This window comes from Pinus tabuliformis, chromosome X, assembly GCF_031772625.1.
Source record: "Pinus tabuliformis cultivar Carrire ecotype Pingquan chromosome X, CPIR1, whole genome shotgun sequence".
NCBI classification, from domain to species: Eukaryota; Viridiplantae; Streptophyta; class Pinopsida; order Pinales; family Pinaceae; genus Pinus; species Pinus tabuliformis.
This window is the reverse complement of record NC_142308.1, coordinates 1,357,891,456-1,357,918,577: the sequence shown is the minus strand read 5'-3', so window position 1 is coordinate 1,357,918,577 and position 27,122 is coordinate 1,357,891,456. Positions and strand designations below refer to the sequence as shown.

The 27,122-nt window shown below is 35.4% G+C and overlaps 2 pseudogenes; one reads left to right on the top strand and one right to left on the bottom strand.

Annotated features, from left to right (window-relative positions):
• Positions 1-9,734: 9,734 nt before the first annotated feature.
• Positions 9,735-10,610, bottom strand: LOC149145130 (glycine-rich RNA-binding protein 4, mitochondrial pseudogene; annotated as a pseudogene).
• Positions 10,611-15,462: 4,852 nt separating this feature from the next.
• LOC149145129 (AUGMIN subunit 2 pseudogene) lies at positions 15,463-16,386 on the top strand (annotated as a pseudogene).
• The last annotated feature ends 10,736 nt before the right edge of the window (positions 16,387-27,122 follow it).

The following is a 27,122-nucleotide window of genomic DNA, read 5'->3' as shown; positions in this document are numbered from 1 at the left end:
GAAATTGATATCATGAATTGAGTTACTTTCAACACTTTGATTTTTTAAATCTGTTTTATTTAGTATGAAATTTTTGCGTAAGGATCATGAAGGAAATGCGCAATTCTTCTTGAACAAACTTATGTTTTCTTTCTGCCAAGTTTTTTTACAGGTTACAGGATAACAAAGTGATCATTAAGGAGATTGCATTGTGACGACAATTAGTCTTCCAAAGACTAAATTCATGAAAAATTCTGAAGACAAATCCATCTCCACAACCACTACCTTGCACTTCCCTTTCTGAAAAAGATTTTGAATTCCACCAATTGTAAGCATGACATTTCCATATCCATTTTTCACAGCAAGAGTTCTTCTTCATACACCATGCATTTCCTTACATCCATTCCTTACAAGCTTATTTCCATTTTCCTTGTCATTACCATTCCCCTTCATTTCCGCCAATAAAACCCTGCTTGAGTCAAAGTCCTAGAGTCTAAGTATCATTGAAAAAACACCTAGAGGCTTGCATGCCTTAATGGCAAGTACTCTTGCCAATGAACAATGGGAGTACATTAATATCCCTTGTTCGTTGGATCTTGTAGGTGACTTGACCATGACAAATTTATTCGTACCTACAAAGATGTGTTAGGCATCCTGGCTCCCATTGGAATCAATGGTGGGAGCTCTTGTGTTGGCTAGGGGCATTCATTAACGGCCACTAAGTCAACAACTTCTTGCTATGTTCAACATCGACACATTTAATCACATAGTAAGATTTGTGCCATCGAGCGTTGAAGACTTGAAGACCCATATTTTGTAGCAGATGAAGCCAATTTCCTTTCATTGTTTTTCAGTTTGTCATCACTTGAGGACAAGTCAATAAATAAGGCTGGGGGGGAAATGTAACTTATATATTTTGTATACCTTCCAAGCCTTATAGATTTTCAGCCATATTCAGGGAAATGTAATTTATATATTTGGTATACCTTCCAAGCCTTATAGATTTTCAGCCATATTCAGCAGACTCATTGGATTCATCATCCAGTAGCAGAGGATCCAGCAGCAGATACGACTTTTAGCCATGTTCAGCAGACTCCTCAAATTCATCATCTAGTAGCAGAGGATCCAGCAGCCAATATGACAATACAAATCCATCTTTCATCCACAACTTGAAGAAGAAGCTTCAGAGCAGAATTGTGGCAGCTGAACATGCATGATTCATCCACTTCCTGAGGTAAGTAAGGTATGATGTTTTCTAACCTTTAATCTTGAAATTCTTTTTAGATGCTAAAATGATGATATTTGGAAAATATTCCACTATTTCACTATTTTCCTTTCTATTCCACTATTTCACTATTTGGCAAAGATTTCTCATGATTCATCTATGAGAAAGCTTTCAAAATAGTTTGAAATAGTTCAAGATTGAAGAAATTGCTGACAAGACATAACAGGTAAAATGAGGCACTAGTTTCGCAACAGGTAAAAATTCTTTTGGTTTTTGTTTCAATAATTTGTTTCGTTAGTACCAATTCTCAGTTTCTTTTTGTAAATGTCATAAATAGAGAGATTTATCACCTCTTTATCATGAGAAACTTACATTTTATTGCAGAAAAAGTACTAAGTTTTTGCAGGTTCGAGGAAGATAAACAGAGGAGCACAAGCAAACAGTGCCTTTTTAAAGACCCCATTTCAAGCATGAGGACATGCTTTTGGGTAAGCCAAGGGGGAGAATGTCATCATATCCATCACTTGCAAGCCTTTCAGATGCCAGTGTCTCCATTGCATCCATGCTTCCTCAGTTAATAAACATTCGCCTCATTTCCCTTTACATTTGCCATTATATTTCTATTCCTTTTCAGTAAATAAAAACTTCATTGCATTCCCACTTCTTTAGTCAATAAATTTTCCATTCCATTTTCCTTTTCATGTTTTCAAATAAAACCTTGATCCATTGTTCATTTTCCTTCACAGTCATTTTCCTGTCTCTTTCACTAACCTGTAACCCATGAATAAAGTCATTTAGCTCCCTTACAAAGCTGAGTCACCCCATTTTCCTTTTCTTCCAAATAAACCATGCTTCAATGCAAATTTTCCATCTATGGTCCTTCAAAATCATTATTTCCTACTCATGTTAGATGATGGAGGATTCCTTAAGGCCTCCCTTCTAACAAGTCTTGACCCATCGACTTCAGCAACTTATCTGGGATAAATACTAGAGTCATTATTAGTACCTTGAGGCTTGTATGCCTTAATGACAGGCTCTCTCGCCAGCAATCATGGGAAAACACCAAAAAATATGTCACATAAAAGCATTCAACAGAAAGACGTGAGGAGTTAATGCCAACTTAAAGCTATCAGAAATAATTATCGTCTTTAGAATCCTCCAATCGATTTTCGAAATGTGTTTCCAAATATTCCATTTTTTTATTTTCAAATCTGCGTGAATTTTGTGAATATATATATATATATATATATATATATATTTTATAATTTATCAAAAGTAATAAATAAATTTAAACATAATTTTTATTTTTATTTTTTTTTATGTTGATTTTATTTATTTATTTTTTTTAAACAATAAATTAAAAACATAATTTTTTTAATTTATTATTTAAGTTGAAATTTTTATTCTAAAATGTTTTAATTTTTATGTTACATTTATTTTTTTTAAAGTAAATTAAAATTCCTTTGTTTCCCTTCATATGTAGATTAGAATTAAACCAATATTCATTCAACAATCATCACATATCTAAATACATTTGAAACAAAAACTAGTCTATGAAAACTATGAAAATTGAACCAAGAAGTGTACTTAGCTTGGTGTGGGGGCCCTCCACCCTTGCCTTGCACACTTGAAGAAATCTCAGCTACATCAACTTTAGTAAATCAACCAAGCATGAACAACAAATTGGAATGAAACAAGTTCTTCAAATTAGCTCCCAACTCAAATTATACAATAGTTACATACAAATTCCATTACCAAAAGCCATCAAAGTCTTGGCTTTTAAATAGAGGTTTAATGAAACAAACTGATCTATATTATCTCTAACACTCATATCTACTCATATCCATCTATCTAAGTCGAACTCATCTAATTAATCCCAAGAAATATGGTCAATCCCATAAAATCTCAAAACTGCCCTATTTCCTAGGGATTTTCTAGTGACTAGTCATGTTTGACCAGCCTTGACCGGCCTAATAAAGCTTGTTCTGGCTGAACCAAGTGGAGTTAGCTTAGTCCTAGTTCCCAAGCTATCCATCCATGCATCAAACTCGAGCCCAAGTGTCCTGCAAACATGTCATCCACATAGCTATTACGGGAATTTATGATTCAGTCCAAAATTGCACTTGAAACTCAATTTTCATAAAAACTTCTAGAAATTGCAAAATTAAAATTAAACACCCGAATATGCATAAAATACATCAAAATGAGATGGATGTGATGGAAAATGGATGGAAAATACAAGGATTAAGTAGGTTTCCCTAAGCAAAAATAGACCAAAACTGAGGGCCAACATCTCCCCCTTGCTGATCTTCAAGCATGTCCTCATGCTTGTCTTTGTCTCATTGATCTTCTGCCTCTGTATGCTAACTGATGCCTGATGTACCTATGAATCTGTCCCTTTGAAGATGAAGCTACCTGTAAAAAGGATATCTATGCCTTCAACCTTTAAAAATCAAAACCATACTTGTTTCAAAAATTGAATTTTAATCCTCTCTGCTTTTGCAAATCAAATCATATTCTTGGTTTGGTTAATGGAAGACCATATGATGGTGGATGGATTGAAAAAAAAACATGAATAATGCTGCAAATATGGAATCATTGTTGGATGTAGATCAGTATATGACATTCTGTGAAAAGGAGGGACTCTAGTCATTAAGCAGCAATTTCTCTCTTTGATGAATCATAATGATTTTTGAAAGTCCTTGTTTCAGTGGGTTAGAATCCAGAATTAAAGAATATTGATTTGAGAATGCTTTTCTCAAAAGAGTTTGTTAAAATCTCTGAAGGCAGAATAAGATTTGATTTGCAAAAGCAGAGAGGATTAAAATTCAATTTTTGAAACAAGTATGGTTTTGATTTTTAAAGGTTGAAGGCATAGATATCCTTTTTACAGGTAGCTTCATCTTCAAAGGGATAGAGTCACAGGTACATCAGTACATCAGTCAGCATACAGAGGCAGAAGATCAATGAGACAAAGACAAGCATGAGGACATGCTTGAAGATCAACAAGGGGGAGATGTTGGCCCTCAGTTTTGGTCTATTTTTGCTTAGGGAAACCTACTTAATCCTTATATTTTCCATCCATTTTCCATCACATCCATCTCATTTTGATGTATTTTATGCATATTTAGGTGTTTAATTTTAATTTTGCAATTTCTAGAAGTTTTTATGAAAATTGAGTTTCAAGTGCAATTTTGGACTGAATCAGAAATTCCCGTAATAGCTATGTGGATGACATGTTTGCAGGACACTTGGGCTCAAGTTTGATGCATGGATGGATAGCTTGGGAACTAGGACTAAGCTAACTCTACTTGGTTCGGCCAGAACAAGCTTTATTAGGCCCGGTCAAGGCTGGTCAGACATGACTAGTCACCAGAAAATCCCTAGGAAATAGGGCAGTTTTGAGATTTTATGGGATTGACCATATTTCTTGGGATGAATTGGATGCATTCGACTTAGATAGGTGGATATGAGTAGATATGAGTGTTAGAGATAATATGGATCAGTTTGTTTCATTAAACCTCTATTTAAAAGCCAAGACTTTGATGGCTTTTGGTAATGGAATTTGTATGTAACTATTGTATAATTTGAGTTGGGAGCTAATTTGAAGAACTTGTTTCATTCCAATTTTTTGTTCATGCTTGGTTGATTTACTAAAGTTGATGTAGCTGAGATTTCTTCAAGTGTTCAAGGCAAGGGTGGAGGGCCCCCACACCAAGCTAAGTACACTTCTTGGTTCAATTTTCATAGTTTTCATAGACTAGTTTTTGTTTCAAATGTATTTAGATGTGTGATGATTGTTGAATGAATATTGGTTTAATTCTAATCTACATATGGAGGGAAACAAAGGAATTTTAATTTAGTTTAAAAAAATTAATGTAACATAAAAATTAAAACATTTTAGAATAAAATTTCACCTGGTTCATGAGTTCACCCTCTTTCTGTCAATGTTCATGTCTATGACGATGAACCGACTAATGGGACAAAGCCTAGCAAATTGGTCACTCTGAAATTTGAATACTTGCTAAAGCTGCACGTTGTTTGTGTTGGGATTGATGGTGTGCAAGGAGGTGTCAACTTTGCATATGATGAGAAAAGAGCACAAAGGCCATTTAAATGGGTTCAGCACTTGGCAGGCATTGACTTTTTGCCTGAAGCTCCTCCACTGCTGATAACATATCTGGAAACGATGAAGCCACAAAAGGTGCATCTACTTTGGCAGGGCTGAACATATATAGACAACAACATCGTGTACAAACCATTTTGCAGCGGATTCGTGCTCGAAAGAAGTCTCAGCTGGCTCTTAAGTGAGTCATCACCACTGGAGCAGCTTGACTTGTTATCAAAACTCAGGCCACCTAGTTTTGCCTTGCGCTTGTTTTCTGATAACTTGAAACCCTCTCTTCCTGATACAAAGGCAGGCATACTTGATCTATCTGGGGTAGCAGTCCTTGAAAATTCCAGTTTTGAATGGTATAATAAACTTCGGGCGATGGAAGCTGAGGTCAATCTCCACATTCTAAAGGCTTTACCTCAACATGAATTGCAAAAACGCATCGTCCGACAACTACAAGCTGTGAATTCACAGGCGGTCAACAGAAAGATGTGAGGAGTTAATGCCAACTTAAAGCTATCAGAAATAATTATCGTCTTTAGAATCCTCCAATAGATTTTTGAAATGTGTTTCCAAATATTTTATTTTTTTATTTTCAAATCTGCGTGAATTTTGTGAATTTTATTTATTTATTTATTTATTTTAATTTATCAAAAGTAATAAATAAATGAAAACATCTATATATATATATATATATATATATATATATATATATATATATATATATATTAAACAATAAATTAAAATCATAAATTTTTTAATTTATTATTTAAGTTGAATTTTTTTTTAAAATTGTAAAATCAACAAAATTTTATTTATTAAAACCTAATAAAGAAAAATTCTAAAAATAAACTATCACTAAAATGAAGTTAGTTTTTTTTTTTTTTTAATTTTTTTTATTTATTTTTTAATTAAAAATAAAATAAAAATAAGAAAATCACAAGAAAATTGTTTTGGTTTGATTTTTTTTAATTTTTTTTTATTATCCAAAATATTAAATAAATAAAAAAAGAATGTTTACTTATTTTTTTTTTATTTTTATTTTTTTTCTCCTTAAGACTAAGCTAATTTATATTACAAAAAACCAAAATTACAGCAAATTTTTACAACAGGGCCGTGGCCCTGCATCTCCAGAGAGATTTTCCCCATGATTAACCATTCAGAGCAACACTGGTGCAAAAAGGGACCAGTTTTTCTTCCTTCCGACATAACCGACATCTAAATCGACACAGTAGACATTTGAGCCGTCACAGTGGACACATAAATTGACACGGTGGACACATAAGCTAACATAGATGACACGTAAACTGACACTGTGGACATATAAACCTTCACGGTGGACATATACCCCATAACAGACAGACAAAGTGAGCAGAAAGAGTTGGACAGAGAGTAGCGTTCCTGGCAGCGAGAACAGAGTGGCTTCTGAGCTATTCCTCATCGGTAGTGTGAGGCTCATCCGTCGCTAGACCTTTGAGCTCTTGGTTTCCTCCGTGTCTGAGCACAGCAACCTCTGAACCGGCTCACTGGGGCCAGCTCTTCAGCTTGAGTTGATTTTTTAATATTTTTTTTAGTTGTAAAGAAAAACTAATTACAAATCTACAATCCGTAAGAAAAGTTTTTTTTTATTTTTATCAACACACAAAATATTCATTATTATTATTATTATTATTTTTTTTTTTTTTTTCTATGTTAAGACTAACCTAAGTACCCACGGGGGATTTGAACCGGTGACCTATCGCAAGGAGTGCCTTAGCAAGGCACCCATTCACCGTCAATCCAAAGTCCCATGGGCTATTATTATTATTTTTTAAATAACAAATTAAAAACAATTTTTTTTAATTTATGAATACAATTTTTTTCTTGGTCCGGCAACCAAGAAATATGGTCCATGTACTTAACTTTTGCAAAGCATTTTTAATGAACTGCAACTTGGTTGGTTCTTGTGTTTCAACCATATTTTGTTCGTTGCATTCAATTTTAATGTATGATCTTTGCATATTGATAATGTGATTTTTATTGTAGAGTATTTTTGTTGGAATGCATCATGGTTGGTTCTTGTGTAACAACCATGATTGTGTTGGCATCCAATTAACTTTTAAATACTTTTGACAAAGCCATTTGTATGCTCATGTAATAGTGAATATATTTTGAAGGTAAGTGGGTTTTAAAATGTGAATAATGAATATGGATGTTATATGAATGTGACAAAGTATGTATGTAAATGTATCCTTCCCCTTAAACGGATGGTTTTGGCAGTTATGTGAAATGAGGAAAGGAAGTGAAGTTTTTCCAAAAATTATTATTCTAACTTTTCAAGGAATTTAATGGTTAAAAGTTAGAAAATATCATACCTTAACTTACCCTTCCAAAAATGGATGAGAGTTGTGCACGTGTGGCTGCAAAAATGTTGTTCATAGTCTTCTTTACTTGGTTGTGAAAATGGTGGATGAAATCGAAAGAGTGAATCTTTTATTGTTGCTGCATCTGTTGCTAGATATGTTGTTGGATCTTCTGCAGAATGTTCGGAATCTGCTGCTAAATATGGCTGAAAATGTATAAGGCTTGGAAGGTATACAAAATATAGAAATTACATTTCCCCTCCAGCCTTATTTATTGACTTGTCCTTAAGTCAAACTGAAAAACAATGAAAGGAAACCGTCTTCATCTGCTACAAAATCTGGGTCTTCAAGTCTTCAACACTCGATGGCACAACTCTTTCCATGTGAATAAATGTGTTGATGTCGAACATGGAAAGAAGTCATTGGATTACCAACCATTGATGAATGTCGTTAACCAATGCGAGACAAACTCACCATTAATGTCAATGAGTGCCAAGGTGCCTAAGTACATCTTGCGAAGTGCGAATAGATGGGCTGATGTCGAGCCACTTGCAAGATCCAATGATCAAGGGACATTGGTGTATTCCCATGATTGCTGGCGAGAGAGCCTGTCATTAAGGCATACAAGCCTCAAGGTACTAATAATGACTCTAGTCTTTATCCCAGATAAGGTGCTGAAGTCGATGGGTCAAGACTTGTTAGAAGGGAGGCCTTAAGGAATCCTCCATCATCTAACACGAGTATGAAATAATGATTTTGAAGGACCATAGATGGAAAATTTGCATTGAAGCATGGTTTATTTGGAAGAAAAGGAAAATGGGGTGACTCAACTTTGTAAGGGAGCTGAATGACTTTATTCATGGGTTACAGGTTAGTGAAAGAGACAGGAAAATGACTGTGAAGGAAAATGAACAATGGATCAAGGTTTTATTTGAAAACATGAAAAGGAAAATGGAATGGAAAATTTATTGACTAAAGAAGTGGGAATGCAATGAAGTTTTTATTTACTGAAAAGGAATAGAAATATAATGGCAAATGTAAAGGGAAATGAGGCGAATGTTTATTAACTGAAGAAGCATGGATGCAATGGAGACACTGGCATCTGAAAGGCTTGCAAGTGATGGATATGATGACATTCTCCCCCTTGGCTTACCCAAAAGCATGTCCTCATGCTTGAAATGGGGTCTTTAAAAGGCACTGTTTGCTTGTGCTCCTTTGTTTATCTTCCTCGAACCTGCAAAAACTTAGTACTTTTTCTGCAATGAAATGTAAGTTTATCATAATAGAGAGGTGATCAATCTCTCTATTTATGACATTTACAAAAAGAAACTGAGAATTGGTACTAATGAAACAAATTCTTGAAAGAAAAACCAAAAGAATTTTCGTTTGTCTCGAAACTAGTGCCTCATTTTACCTGTTATGTCTTGTCAGCAATTTCTTCATTCTTGAACTATTTCAAACTATTTTGAAAGCTTTCTCATTGTGTAGATCTCATCGAGATCTTTCCAACGACGCTTGAATCGTCGAAATCCGATGTCGTATGAGAAAGTTGTGCTTATTTGAAATTTGGGTGAAACAGTGAAGTTTGTCATAAGGTTTCTCAGTTGCAGGATTGCGCCCTTCCTGCACCTAAAAATTTTGTCTATCTTCTTTGGCTAAGCCATGGCATAAGATTTTCCAGTTTTTTATGCCTTCCGATTTTATTCCTGCCAGATTAAAAGAAACATGATCATTCTGTATGAAAACATGTTAGTAGAAATGAAATGTAAATAATCAATTTATCTAGAGAATTGCAATCGACTTAAAAAACATGATTGTGATGTAGTGGCTTCTATCCATGCATGCTCAAAGTAGGAATATTTTTCAAAGGCTCTTCTTGCATCTTCTCCCTCGCAGCATCCCTACTTTCTTCCTAGGAAACCTTTCTGCATGTAGTACCCATTCTCGTCTAGTGCGAATGCCAATGCTAGAGTGACCAGTAGAAAATCCACCACGCAATCTCTTTTCTGATGCCCTTCTCAGAAATTGAATGCTGAAGAATGCTCAACGTAACCACTTCAATTTTTTTCAACGATGAACATCATCAATTATCAATTTGATTCTATAATACGGATTTAACCATATACAGAATTAGAGCAACAAAACGGGAACGATACAGGATCCTCCAGATCATAACCACTTGTCAACCATGCCGCGAAAAATTGTATCATATCAAGAAAAACACCAGCTACAGAGATAAAACTGCATAAAGAACTTCTATAATTCCACGCATATAAACTTCATGTGTCCACCTTAACTAAAAGGATGAATCCAGTCAATGAAAATCGTGACATGGATTTTCTGTAGATTGATACTATCATTAAACCCAAAGGCCCAGAAATTGATGGCTCCTTTAGAAGGAGGGCAAAGAACTCAACAAATAAAAATAAGCAACTTCGAATAATGGTGGGCATTAATTTCCACAACCGGCACCAAATCACCACCCGCCGCTGCTACCGCCGCCATAGGTTCGCTCCTGTGCAATGTTAACACGAATGGAACGGCCTTGAAGGTCCTTTCCATCCATGGCCTCAACAGCAGCATTGGCCTCATCTGCAGAAGCAAAGGTGACAAAACCAAAGCCCCTTGATCTCCCAGTCTCTCTGTCATTAATAATCTTGGCTTCCATGACATCGCCAAAGGTTGCAAATGACTCTCTGAGAGTCTGATCATCTATCCCATACGAAAGACCTCCAACGAAGACTTTAGAGGACATGCACCGGAACGCGGTGTAGATGGCCGGTACGTATACAGAAGGCGTTGAACTGACATGTTTAGTTACGGATTGCTTGAGCAAGCTTCCTAACTTGGTAGCGAACGCTATATCTGTTGCCAAAAAGGAGTCTGTTGCTCTGTATAAAATCGATTCACAAATCAATCTCTGTTTCTCATGAAAATTCCAGCTGTGCATATAAATGGAATGAATTTGTTCATACAGACGAGGATATGAATTATGCAAAGATTCATTCATTAAATCAAAATTGAAAATGACAACAAGGGACCATAACTACGCAGGTGGAAATTGCGAGATTTCCTTATCTGGAAGTGTTTTTGGAATATCTCCGAGATATCTTTGAGTTCCTGTGTTTAGACAGCGCAAAAATTGCCTTCAATATTTGCAACGATTCGTTCATTAAATTAATGGAAAATACGTGTTTAATCGCTCAGGTTGTTTCGGTTGTTTGACTGAAGTTTTAGCTCCTTTTTAACATGACACAATGCAATGTTTAACACAAGCCTTTTTTCTGTCCATGACAACAAGCTCGAGTATAGGATTGTAAAAAGAAGATGAAATGGAACAAAAACATTTTCTAACACGTTAGTTCCATGGCATCTAGCATCTACCTGCACATACTCCAAGATTTAGGCCTGATTATCTGTTTTGATGGAATGAATCTCGCGGATTTTATGCAACAATCTTTTCATTTTTGCAAAGATTCAAACTAAAATTTTCAAACTCCATTTCCTTTTATGATAAGGCAATGTGTTGCTTCGTATGGTAGGGTGTGCACTAAGCAAGGCAATCACTGTGGGTCCGCCGCTATAATCTAAACAAACCGATTTCAAAATCTGTGGATCCGCCACTATAATCTAAACAACCTGATTTCAAAATCAACGTGCCAAGTTATTTCAACGATCTAGGAAACTCGTTCCAAGGAAAAAATTTCTCTCGTCGAATACTTAACCTTTGACAAATAAATTGACAACAACCTAATTGATTTGGTAATATTGGAACTTGGATCGGCTCAAAAGGAATCTCTGCCCAGATCTTGATTGCTCCGTAATATTTGTCTCAGTCTACTCCGTATTTTTTCTCGCTCCACAGAAGTTTTGTATCAGTGTGTGCCTCTGTTTATGGTTACCAAAAACTTCAGTGTTCTCCTTTCTAGCCCCTTTGATGTCTCACTCTTAGAAAAATATTATCCGCGACTTGAGCTGAGATTAATGCTTCGGGTAGCCCGAATGAGGGCTTGAGGTTTGGCACAAGTGGATGTGGATTTGATGCAAAAACAAAACATGCCTTGTAAACTTTCGTTGGTCTTGAGGCTGAGACAGAGATCGGAACGATCCTGAACAGATTGGTCGAGATCAGGCATTAGCTCCTTTAATGCTACCTGCAAACGATAAAAGCAAAACCCATACAAATTTTTCGCAGATGAATGTTCCTTGAGACATATCGATAACCAAAAAGAGTCCTCGGTTTTCAGGGGTTTTGCTTTGTGTTTCGTTGTTGCATGAAACATGGTTTTGTTTTGCACTTACTACCTACAACTGTTTTCATTCACCAAATTTCACTTGCATTTTTAGCAAAGGCATTTGTTTCCAAGGAAATAAAGTTCAAAGGTTTGTCTCGATTCTTGGTAGCAAAAGAAAACCTCTTTTGGTTTTAATGCTCTCGGCCTTTTTATGTTCTTTATTATTTGATCCTACGTTCATGTTTTTTAATATATATAATTAAAAACGTTGTGTTGTGTTTTTTTATGTTTGGTTTTTAATTATATATATTATTCAATGTTTTATTTCCTACGTTGGTTTGAATGAATTGGTTTTGTTTTTTTTTAATATATATGACTTGGTTGGTTTTATTGTTTTGTTTAATATATATGACTTTTTGTTTTGTTTTTATTTTTTAATTTATTTTTAATGTTTTGCAATTTTTTTATAGTTTGTATTTATTTTATTTTATTTTTTAATGTTTTGTTTTTATGTTTCATAAAAAAAAAAATCAAAAATCATTTATTTAATAAATAAATTGGAGATCATTTTTTACAATCAATAGCAATTTTAGATCTCCTAGTTATTTATCTAGATCTATGAATTTTATTGTAAAATTTCAAGGCTAACTTGTTCAATTTCCTTTTCTGATCTTCCAGGTCGCAACAAGGCGCAGGAAGAGAGCATACTTCGGAGTTTTGTCAATTCTTTATACCTTTGAAATTTTGAATTTGAAAAACATAGTAAGAAGAATTGATCTCAAACCTCAAATTTTAGTGCTCTGAACTCCACTTGTTTTCCTTCTCACAAACATCCCTTTATTTGTAGATTCCTGCCAATGGTTAGTGAATGAGGTGGCTCTTACTGCACCACCAAAATTCCAAGAAATAAATGAAATCAAATTTTAAAAATCAAAACTTTTAAAAAAACTTTCCAAGCTTGGTTTTATTTTCCTATTCTATCCTACTCCCTTTTGAGAAAGAGATTTTTATTTTTATTTTCAAGTGTAAGAGTATTTCCAGTGAAGCCATTTATGGATCAAAGTCTCTAGTATGCTCACATCCAAATTTCAAAAATATATCTAAATGTTTACAAGGGTATGAGAGATTAATTGCACATTTGGATTAAATGTTAGGATTTGTTGAAGAATGGAAGAATGTTGTGGCCTAGTCACCTTTGGAAACCAATCTTCAATGTAGCCCTCATTCTCTTGACTCTCCTCCAAGTGCTTGATCATCATTCTAGATCTCTTGTCCATAAATGGATTAGTTTTACACTTTTATAATGAAAATATTGATTGAAATATATGCATCCTATTTATCATGATTTATATATGCAGCTAAAAATGAGATTCAAAGCTAACCCCTATGTATACTTCCCCATGTTACTAAGATCTTGCTGTCACCAAGTTATCCTTTCAACATGAGTTAGCTTTTCCAAAGAAAAATACTAGAACTGAATTAAATTCCTAATGCCTAATCCCTTAGCACCATCCCCGGAAACGGCGCCAAAATGTTGGGCAATTTAATTGCTTAAATTGCTTTCATTAAATTATCAACCAGGGAAACTCGTAAGCTTGTGATGGTGCTAGCAAAATATATGTAGAAGTAGGCAACTAACTCTATGTCTAACTAAATTATTTACGATTCAATATAATATGCAAGGGAAGAGGCTCCTAATTAAGGAGGTCCTGGTTGTCCTTCCCTATAGTATCATAGAGAAATCATTGATTACATAAAAACCAGAAACTTGAAATGAAGACAAGAGAATGAACTTTAATTGTTGTTCAGATTCAAAGAGAGAGAAAGACTAACTTAGTCTCTTGATTGTCCCCTCATATACTAATCCAAACTAAACTAAGATTCATTCATAAGCATAAGAAATGAAATGACTTGAAACATAAAAGCAAAAGAATGAATTTCAATTATCATACAAATCAAATGGAGAGAGAGCCTAACTTAGACCCTTGGTTATCCCCTCATATGATACTTGAAACATAAAAGCAAAAGAATGAATTTCAATTATCATGCAAATCAAATGGAGAGAGAGCCTAACTTAGACCCTTGGTTATCCCCTCATATGCTGATAAGATTTAAAACTCATTCATCAATCACAAACAAATCCTCAAACATCTAAGCAATGAAATAAGATCTATTATGAAATAAAATGTTCCTTTGATCCTTTTAGAGTGAGCTCAATTCTCCTAAGAACAAAGTGACAAGTTATTCCATAAATTCATATACTACATTAACACAATTTATATCTAAAACTATATAATTGAAATTTATGTAAAATGAAGCTTTATTCTATTCCATCATAAGTTGGATACATGCTCCAAGAGTCCCCTCTTTGGAATGGAGGAGGTACTCCTATTTATACAATGGGATGAGATAACAAACTCATAATGATGATCCACTAATCTCTCTTTAGTTCCATACATTTCTCAACCATCTAGACACATAACCCTATTCCCCATGATCTCCTCCATGAGGTCCATGATCTTCTCCATGATCTTTTCCATGAGGCTTATCTTATCAAATTCGAATTTGATCATTCAAGGCCACATAAAGATGCCTTGGAAGCTTCCTTTGTACCTACACATGTCAACAAACTCATTCTAATTGTTAGGTATAAGTATAAGCATATTATTTTCTAAAGTTTAACCATAAATCCACTTTAAAATGTTAAGAATTAATAAACTTTGGAAAAGCATAGTTACAACCCAATAATGAGGTAAATGTAATGATGTGGAGGTGGAATGGAGGTGACATGAAGGTAAAGTGTGAAGGTATTGGTGAATAATGGAGTGAAAATAAGGACTATTTTGAGGCCCAACATAGTATTTTTCTTTAGAAAAACTAACTTGTGAGACCTGGTGACAACAGGATCTTCATAAGGAAGTTCAAGTTTGAGTTTTCTGATGTTTTAGTATTTAGCTAGTTTTAAATTTAGTCTTTTTTAAAAAACCCCCCTGCATAAATAAAAACAAATCAAGCAATTAGTATGCTCTCTTCCTGCGCTTCGTGCGATCAGGAACATCAGAAAATCCATTGGTTTAGTTCGAATTAAAACACTCTTGTTGGATAACTAATTTGCAATATGACAATAAAGAATTTTGTGAATGAAAAAAAAACATCTTTAAATTTTTAGATGAAATTTAGTTTTTTTTTAATTTTAGATTAAAAAAAAAAAAATTTCCACAAAATAATAATAATATATGTATCATATATATACATATTATTATTAAAAACAAAATAAATAAAAAAATTAACCATTTTTTTGTGTTTTTAGATATTTAAAAAACTAACCATTTCTTTTTTTTGGTTTTTTAGATTTAAAAAAAAATGCAAAACATTAAACAAAAACAACATTAAACACAGAAACAAAATAATTAAACCAAAAAAAACAAAAAAACCAAACTCAATTGAATTTACAATCTTGGCTGCATTTCGAATTTAGGGTTTGTAGGGGTTGTAAAAAATTCTACTTTGCTTGAGCAGGTTGTCTTGTCTTCCATGTCCAATTTGTTGGATTATGGCATTGAAGCCATGACTAGGGTTTGCGAGCGGCTGATGTCCCTCAGTATTGAGAATTGTGGGAATTTGTCTAATGGTGCCCTAGAAAGCTTAAAATATTGCAAGAATATTCAAGAATTGACTTTAAAGGGTATTTTCTGATTCACTTTGCCTGGTTTGTCAAAAATAGGAGAGAGCTATCCGAGGCTTTTGAAATTAGCATTGGAGCCTGATTATTCCGTCGATATTACCTCTGGCCTTAAGTCCCTAGCTACCCATTGCGTCCAACTGCAGGAGGTGGAGACACAACATGGGTGGGGAAGAAATTGTTGCGGCATCTGGGAGGCATGGCAGACGCCCTCTCCATTGCTTCCGATCTTGGCTTCTCTGTTCCACAGGAAGATGTACAAAATTTGGGTAATGTGATAGGTCTTACTGATAAAAGTAATACTTTTATAAGAGTTTTGAGAGACCTTACATCTACGCAACGTAAATTGGTGAATTTGCAAGTAGAACTGCAAGGTCGACAAGATGATAACAGTGTGGCACATCTCACCCATGTGAGTGAAATGGAAAAAATGTCAAAAGCTTGCTAAGACCACTTCTATACTGAAAGATGTCATTCAAAATAAGGATTTAATCATAGCACGTCTTCAGCAGCCCTATTCACTTGATTGCATTCCAGTTGAAGCAGAGTTTCACCGCCAATTTTCAGAGTTGTTGCTTAAAGAAGCTAGTGATTATGAAGCCTTAACTACAGCTGGGATGGCTACCTTTCTAGAGCATTTTGGGCTGACGATCATCATGGCAGTTCCCATGGTGGGAGCCTCATGGATGGGAGGTGCATCAATGGGCATGATCTACCTTTACTGTTTGTTATTTGATTTTCTCAGATATATGGGCCACAGCAATCATGCCAGATACGATCTTCCGTTGGCTACCCCCGATCTACCGTGACCGAGGCAGTAGCAAGCGGTTTCAAATTTCATTGTTATTAAAAACAACTACGTGGTCTTGAATGCATACGATTTCGCCAGTGACTACGTGGTGCAAACAGCGATGGGTTGTACCTAAAATTCGACATCTGCTATGTAGAATTTAACCGATGCGGGTTTGCATTTTCTATTTACGGCATTGTGCCATGAAATTTTGATGCCTCTCGTTGGACTTTTGGTGGGACATTCACAGATTATACGGTTCTATTGATTTCTTTTCAGAGAATTCTGCATTGCAAAGGCCGGCGTGATTTTCTTTGGTTTCACTTGAGGCTTTGTGTTGGAACTGCCATTTGAAATAAAAACGAGGCTTAGCATGCCCCTCAAGCAAATCATCTCGTTGAATGTGAAAAGGAAATTAATCGAAGGTCGTGGCAGGGGGCTGTGATTCGACTGGGGGTGTGCTTAGATCTGCAGAACTTTATAATTAAGAGCATGGCACTTGGGAAGCATTGCCAGATATGCATTCGCCCCGAAAGCTCTGCTCAGGGTTTTTCATGTTTTTCATGGATTACAAGTTCTATGTCATCTCTGGGTGGGATGATAAGCAATACAGAATATCTTACATGCGGTGAAGAATATAACCTTGAAACAAAAACATGGAGGAGGATTCCATACATGTTACCTGGAGGCAATGCAGCTGCCCATGCACCTTGATGATTATCCTGGTAGGGAGGCGATCCGGCTATGGAGATTGCGAGCGGTGGGAGATTGCCCTCCATTTCTGGGCTGACGAGGAATACATCTCCATCATTACTGCCGGCGGTTGTGAGCTCTACGGTTGTGAAACATTTTTGCTTACGGTTTGTTGTTTTTTTTTAATTAGTTTTTTATTTTTTATTTTTTTATTTACAACTAAAAAAAAATCTAAAAAAAATCAACATAAATAATAAATTAAAAACAATTGTTTTTAATTTGTTATTTAAATAAAAATTAAAAAAAAATATTTTGTGTGTTGATTAAAATAAATAAAAAAAAGAAAAAATAAGTAAACATTTCCTTTTTATTTATTTAATATTTTGGATAATTAAAAAAAAAAAAATCAAAACAAAACAATTTTCTTGTGATTTTCTTATTTTTATTTTATTTTTAATTAAAAAAAAAAACTAACTTCATTTTAGTAATAGTTTATTTTTAGAATTTTTCTTTATTAGGTTTTAATAAATAAAATTTTGTTGATTTTACAATTAAAAAAAAAAAATCAACTTAAATAATAAATTAAAAAATTTATGTTTTTAATTTATTGTTTAAAAATAAATAAATAAATAAATAAATCTAAATAAATAAATAAAATCAACATAAAAAAAAAATTATGTTTTCATTTATTTATTACTTTTGATAAATTAAAAAAAAAAAATTCACAAAATTCACGCAGATTTGAAAATAAAAAAATGGAATACTTGGAAACACATTTCGAAAATCGATTGGAGGATTCTAAAGACGATAATTATTTCTGATAGCTTTAAGTTGGCATTAACTCCTCACATCTTTCTATTGAATGCTTTTATGTGACATACTAACAAGCAGAACACAACAGATATTTCTAATGTCAATCTTTTTGCCGAGCACATTTCATGAGTGATCTGACACAAACAGGGAGCATTATTTTTCATGGTTGTTTTTAAGAATGGGTTGAAATTGATATCATGAATTGAGTTACTTTCAACACTTTGATTTTTCTTAAATCTGTTTTATTTGGTATGAAATTTTTGCATAAGAATCATGAAGGAAATGCGCAATTCTTCTTGAACAAACTTATGTTTTCTTTCTACCAAGTTTTTTTACAGGTTACAGGATAACAAAGTGATCATTAAGGAGATTGCATTGTGACGACAATTAGTCTTCCAAAGACTAAATTCATGAAAAATTCTGAAGACAAATCCATCTCCACAACCACTACCTTGCACTTCCCTTTCTAAAAAAGATTTTGAATTCCAACAATTGTAAGCATGACATTTCCATATCGATTTTTCACAGCAAGAGTTCTTCTTCAAACACCATGCATTTCCTTCCATCCATTCCTTACAAGCTTATTGCCATTTTCCTTGTCATTACCATTCCCCTTCATTTCCACCAATAAAACCTTGCTTGAGTCAAAGTCCTAGAGTCTAAGTATCATTGAAAAAACACCTAGAGGCTTGCATGCCTTAATGGCAAGTACTCTTGCCAATGAACAATGGGAGTATATTAATATCCCTTGTTCGTTCGATCTTGTAGGTGACTCGAACACGACAAATTTATTCGTACCTACAAAGATGTGTTAGGCATCCTGACTCCCATTGGAATCAATGGTGGGAGCTCTTGTGTTGGCTAGGGGCATTCATTAACGGCCACTAAGTCAACAACTTATTGCTATGTTCAACATCGACACATTTAATCACATAGTAAGATTTGTGCCATCGAGCGTTGAAGACTTGAAGACCCATATTTTGTAGCAGATGAAGCCAATTTCCTTTCATTGTTTTTCAGTTTGTCATCACTTGAGGACAAGTCAATAAATAAGGCTGGGGGGGAAATGTAACTTATATATTTTGTATACCTTCCAAGCCTTATAGATTTTCAGCCATATTCAGGGAAATGCAACTTATATATTTTGTATACCTTCCAAGCCTTATAGATTTTCAGCCATATTCAGCAGACTCATCGGATTCATCATCCAGCAGCAGAGGATCCAGCAGCAGATACGACTTTCAGCCATGTTCAGCAGACTCCTCAGATTCATCATCTAGTAGCAGAGGATCCAACAGCCGATATGACAATACAGATCCATCTTTCATCCACAACTTGAAGAAGAAGCTTCAGAGCAGAATTGTGGCAGCTGAACATGCATGATTCATCCACTTCCTTAGGTAAGTAAGGTATGATGTTTTCTAACCTTTAATCTTGAAATTCTTTTTAGATGCTAAAATGATGATATTTGGAAAATATTCCACTATTTCACTATTTCCTTTCTCATTAAAAATTGCCAAAAACCATCAGTTGGGGAGGGGGGAATTTCACACTTCATTTTTTTCCTCATTCATATTACATCTTAACCCACATAGTCTTCCCACAATAAAAACTACTACAAAATGATGAGCATATGATTGATCTCGACAAAGTAAATAATGATTGTAAACACAAGAACCAATCATTAAAAAGAGATCTCAACAAAGTAAATAATTATTGTAACACAAGAACCAATCATTAAAAAGAGATCTCAACAAAGTAAATAATGATTGTAACACAAGAACCAATCATTAAAATATGTAAATGCTTTGTAAACAAATAAAAGTTATCCAAAGATGTGCAAAGTTAAAAGGAAGACCATGATTGAAAGATGTTTGTTACACAACAAACCAAACATCTTGTATAAGGAAGCTCATTTAAGAATCAAATCAAATAAGTCATTGTAGTAGCTTGCATGAGGACATGCAAGAGCTTCAATTGGGGAGTATGTTGGGCTCCAAAAATGTCACTCATTACCATACATTTTTCACCTATGCTTCCATTATATCACTCACTATTCACCACCTTGTCACTCCATTTCCCCTACTATTCACCATTAATGGGTCTCATTTATATTTTCCAAATATTGTTTATTTTTAAGCATTTTTGAGAGAAATTCTTGATTAAATATTAGAAAATAATATATTTTGCTTTATATATGGAAAGTGGGTTGTTTTTGTGACATGTGTAGGTTCCAAGGAAGCTTCCAAGACATCTTTATGTGGCCTTGAATGATCAAATTCGAATTTGATAAGGTAAGCCTCATGGAAAAGATCATGATCTCATGAAGAAGATCATGGACCTCCTGGAGGAGATCATGGAGGATAGGGTTATGTGTCTAGATGGTTGAGAAATGTATGGAACTAAAGAGAGATTAGTGGATCATCATTATGAGTTTTTTATCTCATCCCATTGTATAAATAGGAGTACCTCCTCCATTCCAAAAGGGGGACTCTTGGAGCATGTATCCAACTTATGATGGAATAGAATAAAGCTTCATTTTTCATATATTTCCATTATGTAGTTTTAGATATAAGTTGTCTTAGTGTAGTAAATGGAATAATTTGTCACTTTGTTCTTAAGAGAATTGAGCTCACTCTAAAAGGATGAAAGAAACATTTTATTTCATAATAGATCTTATTTCATTTAATTGCTTAGATGTTTGAGGATTTGTTTGTGATTGATGAATGAGTTTTAAATCTTATCAGCATATGAGGGGATAACCAAGGGTCTAAGTTAGGCTCTCTCTCCATTTGATTTGCATGATAATTGAAATTCATTCTTTTTCTTTTATGTTTCAAGTATCATATGAGGGGATAACCAAGGGTCTAAGTTAGGCTCTCTCTCCATTTGATTTGTATGATAATTGAAATTCATTCTTTTGCTTTTATGTTTCAAGTCATTTCATTTCTTATGCTTATGAATGAATCTTAGTTTAGTTTGGATTAGTATATGAGGGGACAATCAAGAGACTAAGTTAGTCTTTCTCTCTTTGAATCTGAACAACAATTAAAGTTCATTCTCTTGTCTTCATTTCAAGTTTCTGGTTTTATGTAATCAATGATTTCTCTATGATACTATAGGGAAGGACAACCAGGACCTCCTTAATTAGGAGCCTCTTCCCTTGCATATTATATTGAATCGTAAATAATTTAGTTAGACATAGAGTTAGTTGCCTACTCCTGCATATATTTTGCTGGCACCATCACAAGCTTACGAGTTTCCCTGGTTGATAATTTAATGAAAGCAATTTAAGCAAATAAATTGCCCAACACATGCATTACAAAAATGTGTACAAAAACCATACATACTAAAAATTCTTGTGGTTCTTTATGTAGAATAGCATGCCATGGCTCCCATATCCAAGTTGAAATTCAAATATCCCTTAGAGAGTATCTATGTGGTTGTTTGAGGGTTATTTCATGTTCCTTGAACTCTAGAAGCTTTATTTAGAGCCAGAGGTGCTCTTTTATCCTACCCTCGAGATAGTACATTCCCCAAGATCCATTCTTATCATGTAAACCATACCAATGGTGACAAAGATCCCCCACAGATGCCAAATATCCCCTAGAGATGTCCTGTGTGGTAATTCAAATACTTGTTCAAGAAGATTGATCATTGGAAGATTAAAATATGACCCAAGTACCTTATGATCCTTCCTTCACAAGTATTAAGGCCCCAAGTATCATACACGGTGTAGAAAACCTCCTAATTATATTGAGGCCAAACTTAGAGGCCCCAAGAACCAACTATGGCACAAAAAACCTTCAAATAACACCCATAACATACCTAAAGGCTAGCTATATCTTATAAGATAGAATATGTGTGGTGGTTTGATGCCTTATTCATATCCATTGAACTACTAGAGAAGTTTTGATTAGGGACTAAAAATCTTGTTTTCTTTCCCTATCTATTGTAGAGGCCATAAAACCCAATCTTATTATGAAAAACATACGAATTGTGCCCATATTCCCATTCTAAAGTATTGTTCAATATGGAGATTAAACATGAGAAATAATCGTTTTAGGCCTAGGTCCCTCTTTCATTCCTTGGCCAAGATATAAGCCCTAAATCACATATATGATGTGGAAAACCTCATAATGAAACCCTTATCCTAGACGTCAACTCACATCGAGCTGGAACCCTTTATAATTTCCTGATCCTCACCATTTAAGTTATCCTATTTTCATTAATTTTTCTTTATAGAGTTATGGTTAAGTTTATCACATATAGATATATAATAATACCATAAACTAGCTCTATCAAACTCATAATTGAAAATAAAAAACATAGAAATTTTTTTATATCTATCATAATATTTATAATTTATATTTTCAAAAATAAAATCATATTTATTAAAATATAGTATGATATACTAATATAAGATTCAATAAATAAAAAATTCAACCATTAATTTTAATATATTCTTCAAAATATAAATTAATCAATTGGGTCTGGAGTATGCCTTAAAATAACTTGCTTTTGCTTGGCTAAGAGCTCGTCTTCCTCAAAAGTAAGGAAGTTGGCTAACCACCCAAGACATAGAGGCATCTAGTAGCAGTGAAGGCCTACCCATTTATAGACCACCAATGGTTCATTTTAAGTTGCCTGGTTTTCCTTGAATAACTAAAGAGAATTGTCCTCACTGCTAATTTAACAACTAAATTATAATAATTTTTTCTACTATTAAAAAATATAAATTAATCAATTTACACATGGTTTAGTTTTTATTAAAATTAAATTTCTCTAAGTTTTTATTAATATTAAGTTAATCAAATTGAAAGAGTACATGTTTCAAATAAAAGATAAATAAAAATTTACAACAAAATTATTGTTAATACAATTTTTATTTTTTTTTAAATTAAACGATTTTAATGAGGAGATAAATTCATCCTACGAAAATGTAATCCATCCAAAAAAATCCATGTAACTTCGGACTCCCAGACAATGCTTCCTTCTGAGTTCAGTTCTTCTCTTTTTGCCCAAAACCTCATTGATCTGTTTTTCAGGGTCTGCAATGGCTTCAATCTGCGAGTAGTCAGAGTCTTCGGTATTCATTAATCTAATTAAGCATTATGGCACCGCTTAGAAGAGGCAGGCAACCCATTTCACCTGTAGGCAGGAAACACCAACAACATAGCAGGGCAAGGTGGTGTGGGGCAGGGCAAACATGGTTTGTGGTTTTGAGAATGGTCATCTTCTGGTACTTCACCATGTAGATGATCTCCTTGAAGAAGCCCATTGATCTGGTGCTTCATATGCTTTGTAAGTACATCGTAAAGCTTGGCCATGCTCAGGGTTTGATTTTGTGTTCGTACCCTATTTTTATGCCCTTTAGATTTTTAATCATAGGAGTTTTGAACCCTGGTGAAATTCATCAAGACACTTTAACAATATTGCAAGGAAATTAAAAGGTAAAACGATTACTATGTTTCCTTTGGGTTCAGAGTTAATATGACTTTTTTATTGGTACATTTCACTTTTTTATTGATCAGTGATATGCAAGAAATCTTTCACATAGTCAGAGAGATTCTCAGATTTTTGAACTTGCACTTCTTTATAGAATTCATTAACATTTCGTTTTCTAATACACTATTATATCATCCATCGGTTTAGGGTGTGTGGAAGACAGTTTGGGTATCTAGATAAGTCTTTCAATACATGCTTTGGATGCAAATGATACTCTCTATTTTCCTCTCCTCCTATGAGACTGTCATAATGCCCACCTAATTTATTGGTAGATATGAAAACCAAAATACAATTTATCATGGAGAGAGAGAGTTTAAATCATGTATCTCCCTCGAATTAATAAGGCCTCATAAATACACTTGGGTTATCCTTGAATTCGAGGTTCATACAAAGATTTTTTTTTTTTCTCGAATTTTTTTGGCTTTCAAATCCGATGGCCAAGAATTAACTACCCAAATCAGTGGAAATTTGTCCATTCGGCAAAGGGGGTTTGCTATTGCAGTTACATCTCTTGGTTCTGGGCCACAAACAACACAAAACTAAGCCTTTTGCATCATTTATCAGACAAAACTAAGCCTCTCCAAATGTTTACTGTGCACACAACTAAGCCATTTTATGTTAACTGCATTTTTTTTTATCGGTCAAAAATGATTTCATTAGAATTTTAATAAAATACAACTTACAAAGATCATCATGGTAACCTCCACTCTCTCATTCTGACTAGACTTTTTGAGAGTGGGGGCTGGGACATACCAAAAATGACAACTAACATACATTATTTCGGAGGGCGTTCAAGCCTAGACATAACTAACATAAACAAAAAGAAAACCATAACTGATAGTTGCATATCAGGGTGGCGGGTGAGGAGGAAGTACAGGAGGAGTAGCGAAGAAACTGACATGATCATGGATATGGAAGTCAATATGCTCCACCCTTGCTCCCAGACTACGAAGGTGGTCATTTGTATAATGATGTTGATGTTAGAGACTATCCAGCTGCTCCAATATCTCATTCTGGCTATATTGGATGTCTTGGGAATAGGCCATAGTCTCATTCTTGTCTTCATACCTATGATCTCAGAAGGTATCCATATTGATTTATATTTGACAAAGTTGCATTGCAAGAGATTCCAGAGTGACCAGAGCTACCACTTTCCCATGTGAATGAGTTAGAGAGACAATCTTTGTTTCCTCAGTGTCCCAGCTACTAGAATTGGCCGAGGATGCACTATGTCCAGGCTCAGGATGCCTCTCTTGTTGCTGCTGCCCACCCCCACGGCGAGGTTGAACCCATTGAATGGACATTGAGAAAAGAGGAAAATTAACCAGAGAGAAGGGGAAGGCTCCCTGAAAATAAGGACACCTGCAATAAAAATAATCGATACTTGGGTTGCTGAACCACCCCTATGGAGAATGTTGCATCAGACCAGTCACCACCCTCCTGCAAGGTTGGGATAAACAAGACACTAACCACAATAGGTGGCTTATACCCCCCTCTACCACAACCACCCTAAGTGCACTTCAACCCATAAAGGCACATTGTATGCGCCCCAGTCACACCGAGGCCGAATTTACACCACATAATTCCAAAGGAAATCAACATGGATCCCACAAATTCGAACCCCAACACCACTAGATGGGTGAGGTTCTGAGCAAACCACCTAACATAAATGGGAGGTTCAAACTCCTCAACCCACACACCACTCACGGCCCTTTGACAGGAATAAGAAAAACAAGCTACGGTCCACATTGAATGGCCTTCACCTCTTCCACCACAGACACCCCAGGCGCAATTCAATCCACTAAGAACCCACTAATTGCTGCTCGAGCACCACCAGATGGGAAGAGTTCTAGACTAACCACCATACAGAGAGATGAAGAGACTCACACTCCTTATCCCACACATAGGCAAGAAGGCTTGGTGAGACAAATTCCTTCTGCTCGAACCAGTGATGGGCCAGAGCTTGGTGGTGGCTCAGCTCCGTGCCTGTTCACGTCCCCAGGTCCCAAGGGCAAAGCAAGCCATGAACCCCAGACCACACCACAGGGCCTTGATCCCCCAAAACGCCTCTCAGCCAAGGTCAAAACCCTAGGGAGCCACCATGGATATAGACCCACACTCCCTGCATACCAAAACTCATCTCCCAAGCTTCCACACTAAACTTCCTTCGTGACCAGCTTGCAATTATAAACACGGTAGGAGCCTCCCACATACCTTTGGATTGAATGCACTAAGTTTGCATGAGTGTGAAGTTATGAAGCGCGTGGAGTCGGGGCAGGTCCCAAGGGATGATCTGGTGCCACTTGTACCATCGTCCAATCACCTCCATTGAGGGGAGGAGATTCTTTTTTGTGAGGTCCTGAAGAAGCTGAGCATTCCCAGGGTATAAGTTGGCTATACCAAGCACTTCGTGTCAAGGGGAGGTGAAATCAAGATACTTATGTGATGCTCTCTTGTTAACAAACCTATCTTCCACTTTATTACTAGCTCGGAGAACCTGACCAGTAGTGACATAATCAAATCTTTCGAAGATATGTCTTATGCATTTGAGCTGAGCCTCTAGCCACCCACTCTTGGCAATTATGGTGGTAGGAAAACCATTAATGAGCTTCTAGGCCATCTGGATGACCAATTTTGAGTCTCCTATGATATGAACTTTGTGACAATCCAAATTTTGAGCAAGGGAGAGGCATTTCTCAAGAGCCATCAATTCTACTACATTGCTTCTCGTGGAGCCAGATAAGGAAACATAGATCCCAAAGGAAGAGTCATTAGAGGATCCTAGGATATCCTCGTACCCAGTAGGGCCTGGGTTCCCTTTAGAAGCTCTGTCAAAATTGATTTGAACGAATCCTTCTAGGGGTAGTTGGAATACAGATGGTGAAGATACAGGGGGGATATTTTATAGAAGGCGTTTGAGGAATGGACATGTTTTGAGCTAGGTTAAGGGCTACAATAATGGGTGTCTCATGTAGGTTGGCCTTCTAATTATCCATATCCCATCTCTTTGACATGATTGTCTCCCTTCTTTTTTCTTTCACAAGACCCCAAGTAGAGGCACTAGAAGAGGGTTAGTCTTGAAATATAGCTTTGTTCCTTTCTTTCCACACGTTCCAAAGGATAAATCCTAGGATTAGGCTCCAAGCTTGGTTAACAATGGGGTTTTTGAAATAGTTGTTGGGCCACTGCTCAATCATAGCGAGAAGGTCCTCTTGATGATGATATGTGGTTCCAAAGAGATCAACAACAAGATCCCACACTTCCCTGGCAAAGGGGAAAATGAGTAGAAGGTGCTCCATAGTTTCCTCCTAAACTTGGCACAAAGGGCATTGAGAGGGACCAACAAAGCCGTGTTTCTACAGGCGGTCCCAGGTAAGGATCCACTTGTGCCCTATCAACCATAATAAATGGACGACTTTGGGCCATACGTTGCCCCCCCCAAAGTCTGCTCCAGATTTTCCGTCTCGGTGTGTTGTGGGCCTGATTCTTCTTAATGTAGGCCTCTTTAAGGGAGAAAGATCACGTAGATGAGTATTCCTAGCATAGTTTATCATGTTCCAAGGAGAATGGGATGTGTCTCTGTTGTATCTACTGCATAAAGTGCTAAAAATAAGCCTTAGGGACCTCTATATTCCAATCAAATTTAGATATCCATTGTTGCCATTCCTACAGAGCCAGGTTCTCAACCCAATAATCAGCTATACGACCCTTAGAATGAGGAAGAAGCAAGAGGTGAAGAGC